Source organism: Filicampus tigris, chromosome 6, assembly GCF_054856515.1.
Source record: "Filicampus tigris isolate MCC_2025a chromosome 6, RoL_Ftig_1.0, whole genome shotgun sequence".
Classification (NCBI taxonomy): Eukaryota; Metazoa; Chordata; class Actinopteri; order Syngnathiformes; family Syngnathidae; genus Filicampus; species Filicampus tigris.
Window position 1 is genome coordinate 19,207,844 of NC_141222.1, and position 6,037 is coordinate 19,213,880.

The window sequence follows — 6,037 nt, forward strand, 5'->3', positions numbered from 1 at the left end:
AGTCAACAGTTGGCTTTTGAAAATATGCCTCGAACATGAGAAGCATAGGTCAGATTGGCAGAGTAAGGCGTGTCAAAAGTCATCTGTATTGTGCATCACAGCACTTTCACTTCTGGGAAAAGACTCTTAACAGCAAGTGTGAAACAAACCAAACAGACTTAATAAAGGTATAAAAACTAATAGAGGTGGGGGTGTAAAATGACTCAGCAGGAGTAGGGGTTAGGGGTATTTGCTAAGAACTGAAGAAAGTGAGTCTGGAACGATGGGTTTTTTTTTGGTGAGGGTGGGGTCAGTTATTACATGTGTTGAGTTATGAGTGTTGCTTAACAACTGAAGAATATTTTACTGATGGCACTTTTTCAGGATTGATTTTATGTGTCAGAAAACATGAATGTCATATTTCAGGTGTTCATGTTGAAAACTGCAGACATTCACGGGTTTTCACTCGATCACTCCCATAGACTCAAGTGATGTCACCTGCAGCAAGCTCAGCTGATGCTAGAAAGTAGATGACAGGGAAATTGTAATTGCCAAATGAGCTGTAAATGAAAAAGATCCCTGTGTTCTCCTCTCATTAACTGTCACAAAGCGTGTCCCCCAGAAACGCAGTCAATTGATCACCACACCGATGAGTTGTCCCAAAGATTCTTGCTGCAGGCCTTTAACGGATTGTTTGGTACTGCTCTGTTTCCTACCCCAAGTTCTGTAAATGAGAAAGCCCATGAAGTCATATCTTTAAATATTGCATGTCATTTCGAAAATGGAAGTCATAACTAACTTGTCAGAGTCTCACCCCAAGAGCTACTGTAACTCGTAAATCTGAGATTATCTTGTCGTTCCTCGCACCCTGTCACATTTCAAAGGAATGGAGGCGTGTGCCATCACCTCATCTGTAAACACAGCGTGGTGGCCTCATGCTGACCCTGGGTCATCAAAATGGAGGCACACTTGTCACTTGGTTGACTTCGCACTTGAGGATTATCTAACAGGAGTTGAATCTGATGTTCAGCTGCAACAAAGACTGGATCCCATTCGGTATTCAGGTCTTCAGATCTGTTTGTCAGTAGTAAGTTGTCGTGATGTCTTGGACTCAGTTATGGGAAAGACAAGGCTGTGATCATGGCTTTAGGAAACCAAATGGTGGTAATTTGTGGTTGGAAATGTGAAATGAAGAGTGATCTACAACAACTACACTTTAGTTTACATGTATTGTATCCAAATCTAATCCACCCCCATACACACACCTTTTTTTTTCCCATCATGTCCGTACTCATCTTAAGACTTGAGGTTTGTTACAGTTTAGGTTGATTTGATTCCCTAAAAATGTGCTTTTCAAGTCCAAGTAATAGCACCTTACATTCTGATCATTTTCTTCTTTTTTTTTTTCTTTTCTCACGGTTCTTTGTGTAAGGTACCGATGCAGGATAAGGAATTTAGTTTAACCGAGAATTTGTCGTCTTAAGTTATGGTGCCAATTCTAGTTCGGTCACAGCAATGTCCCTTTTGGGTGATTTTTTTTTTTTTTTCTAAAACAAACTAGTGAATAAATTCAGGCTCTACTAAAAGTGGTTAATGTTTTATAGTATAGTGTTACTTGTTGCCCAGATGAATAGAAGGTTAGGAGGTAAGCATGAAGCATGAAAACCAAAGGTAGGAATAGAAATGCATTGAAATACACAGGAACATTTACTGGTGAACATACTTTGACCTTCTCTAAACATTTGAATGCACGTCCAACTGTTCACTGGTTCAGTACGTTTTGCACAACTTGTCCTCAAACGAGGAGCTGAATGACAAAATATCCGTCAGGTTTATAAGCCATGAATCTATCAACACATTTCCAAGGATCTCCACTTCTATGCCTTTCTGTGACTTCGAGCCTCTCTGTATCTCTCTTGCAACCCACTGGTGACTCTGTGACACTTTAAACTCAGTGGTCACGACCCTCTAAGTAGCAATGTGATAAGATTCCCCCAAAAAATAGTCTGTCAAAATACTGAGTCTGGTTTGATTGGCCACATCAACCTGAGTATAATGCATCAAGAATTTTGAAAATTGGACAATAGGGGTCCTGAGGAATTGAGTTTTTGGTGTTGGAAAAGAAATAGCCTTTTTAAGGATTTTGCGTGTGATCACCCTCAGAAAATCTGTTTAAAAAAAAAAAAACGTTCAGATTGGAGTAAAACGGTATTATTTCTCATTTTTTTTAGAAAATTCCACAAAGATGGCAGACCCTTTATCACTACCCTTTGCTACTCTTAAGAACATCCTGTTTGAAGCCTCACTATGGTGAGGTACTATACATAGATTGGTAGGTGCCATCTGTTGATGTGAACATCATGATGAAGAAATGTTTAAATACCAGTTCTATTAGAACCAGGAAATGTACCAGGTATTAGTCATTTCATGGATCAAATACCTGTTGTGAATTTTGCCATGGAATTCAATGACCCCCTGTACAGTATATCACTTTTTACAATGCATTACAGAGCCCAAGATTCTGATTTGCCTGTCAGGTCATACAGGGCTAAGTATGTGTTGTACAGTAATCCCCTGCTATGCAGTTCGCTTATCGCAGTCCTGTTCTTTTGCAAATATTTCTGTTAAACATACCTCATTTTTTATCGCAAAATTCTCATTAGACAGTCGACGTGGTTTATAGTGATGGTTTAGCAGTAATCAACCCTGTTGTGACCTGCATGCGCCGGGTTAAATGCAGCGCACTTTCCTTTACGTGCATTCAGGCCAGTCACAATACAAGCAAGTGGGGGAGGTGAATTTAAACACTCATACTCACGCGGTAAAGCGAGGCCAAGTTGCTGGCAATTTTTTTATATGTCCAAATTTGATTACAGTGGGTTTTAAAACAGACATTGTTAATAAGCGTAAAGGTTTTTTAAGTGTGTGGATGTGATATTTTAAGGTTTAAACTACACTTTATTTTCCGTATATGTCACAGCTTTTTACCATTTATGGGTCGGTCTGAAACAATTTCCGTGATGAACGGGGATCACTGCATAGTAAATCAAATATAAGTGTGATTTCTCAATTAGCGCAAAGGATTGTAATATCTGTGAAATAAAGTGAAGCTTGCAATAGTCATACATATTTTTGCCAAAAATTCGAAGATCAAAACTCAAGAGTTTTCTCACTGTCTTGGCATGGTAAATCATTTGGACCTAAGTAGGAGGTAATAAAAGCAATGATTTACAATCTTCCTGACGTTAGAGTACAGTGACATCTTTGACACATGACAGTGGGTCCTTTACTTGGCGGGAAGCTGAGAAAAGCAGCACTTCTCATAATCGCTCCCGGGATTAGCATACATCTCACCTGGGGCAATCTAAACACACACACATTCTCTCTTTATTTAGGGAAACAACAACATGCCCTCTGCCTGGGATAATACACAACCATCTGAGCGTTGGTTCCCCCCTAAGAAGATGCTAACCGCTGCTGCCCCTCCTCCTGCAGTTACTAAAAGAAAAGAGAGAGTCGTTAGCGTCTGCCTCACATAGGCTAATTGTTTAAGACACTGCAGGGGATCTGGGCAGAGTGCAAGGAATTGGAAACGCAAGTGAGAGTAGTATGTAGATTTCTCATTCCGTAATGTTGAATTGCGAAATGAAAACATTTTGGGAGTCCCTGTTTGACATTTTCCGAACATTTCCACTTGCTTGGACCTTAGTCACACTTTGCCCCACAATTGCTGCATGTGTCCTCTAAACATTGACAGAGTTTCTCTAACAGGGTTAGACAAGGCCAATCACAAGCTGCCGCTGTTCCCGTGGAGACCACCGCTTCTAAGAGGTTTAAGAGCTAGTTCCCGCATTCAGGCTGCAGGTGCTACCACCGCTTACACTGCCCATATCTGAAGCCTCCTTAGGGACAAACCGCTATTAGGAGTGGGAAACCCTTTTGGCTGTGCGCTTCTCACCCAGTTTTCCAACTGTTTATCCCAGGAGGAAAACACTTAACCTGGCCCCCGTTGTTACTTGCTTCTTGAGTTTTTTTGTTTCTGTTGTCGGGCAGCATAAGAAGGCAAGCTCAGTTACTACAGTACTGTTTTTTATTGGATTTCAGTTTTGGACTGAGATGAAAAGTTCAAAATGGGATATCTGGCCAGGGCCTGATTTTGATTATAATATTAAATGCATTTGTTTTCCGTGACCGGAAAATTTGGGTCACGAATGTCAGTAAAAAGGCGTCAGCTTCTCAATGGCCACGATCAACTAGGACCACGATACATATTACAACATGGACAATTGTGTATTGTTTAGAGCAGTGGTCTAAAACTCACGGTTTGGAGGTCATTTGGAATGATATTTTGTCCCCAACTTGACATCAAAGTTTAATATTAGTGCAGCTACCACCTTTTATTTTTTCTAAAATCACATATGGGCTGCCATAACTCAGACACATGACAGTTTTCTGCAAAATGTAATTCTGAACTGACACCAAGTGGAAGAAAAAGATGTGCTGTCACTCAGTCCCGGTCATGAAGAAAAACAGGCGACGGAATGTTTTTTTGTTGAACACTGGGGCACTCCAACATATTTTGAATGCACAGAGAAAGTTGCAGAGCTCAATAAATCAGGTGCCATTTCTCATCTAGACAGGCAGAGGAGTATGGAAAGTATCAGGGAGATGAGAGAGCATCAAGGTTACCAATTTTGTTCAAGTTTTGAAGAACCATTAATGTTATGAACTATTATAAAGATTGAGGAGATTGGATTAGTTGTATTTTTTTTAAATACTTGAACCCCGATATGTTTTTTTTTTTTCAGGGCTGATACCGATAATGATTAGTAGTCAAGGTGGCTGATAAATGACATTTTTTTTGTATAAAATGAATGAATGAATGAATAAATAAATACATACTACATACATACATAAAAATTGACGTTATCTTTGTGGGGTGTTGTGTGTAGAATTTTGAGGGAAAAAAATGAATTCATTCCATGTAATGAGGCTGTAACAAAAAAATGTTGAAAAAGTGAAGCACTGTGAATAGTACTTTCTGGATGCACTGTAGACGTTTGCAAGCTGTTTATGACTGCAGCCAAAGCTTAGCTTCTGTGTTAGACGTAATGGATGAAGTCCGATTACAATAATGTTTCAAATACATTATTGATATAATATGGCTGATTCATTTGGTGGCTTGTCAGTGTCCAGACTGATTGTGGCGGACAACAACAACAACAACAGCTTTACTAAACCTTGTTACCAAACTTTGGGGCAATGTAAACACAATAAATTTAAAAACCCACCTGTTTTTTCAGTTTTATATTTTAGACCTGAGCCTTATAGTGAATTTAAAAAAGTTTTTTGTGTGTTGGATTAAAAACAAATAAAATAATCAGTCACTTTTTTATTAATTTCTCATTTAAAATGAACAAATGAATAAAATCTGGATTCCAGGACACACCTTATTTAGATCAAATTGTTGATTAATAAGAGCAATTCATGCTGATAGAAAGAGCTTTATTGAGGCAGTTTGAGTTTGGTGTGGCTTGGGAGCAGATGATGACCCCTGCTGGTGAGTCAGGAAGCCTTCTATCATTCTCCGCTTCTGAGTCAGATTTCCTCCAAAGGTGGATGTCAAGCACCAGGTTTTGGCACCCTCACTCACATTCAAATAAGGACACGTTCTTTTTTTTTTGTTTGACATTGGTATCTTTGTAAAAGCCAAAAAAAATTGTATTTACCCATTTGTAGTTATGTACTGTCCTGTAAACAGGCTCTATGCAGCTTGGGTCTTTACTTAACTTTGTTGGATTAGGTTTGCTGTTTTTACTGCAAAATAATCATGAATAAGACCGTCTTTTGATATTTTATTACCATTTGTACACACAGTACCTTATAGAAGTTAAGGTCAGCCCTATTTTTTTTTTTTTTAACTGTAATTTTGACAAGGTAAAATCGAAGGTCGGCTGTTCCATTATCAAGGACATTATTTGGGTTTACATTGACTTTAAGTTAAAGTGAAGGTTCTTTAACTGTAAGAAGTGGAAACACTCAGTAATTGCCATTTTAT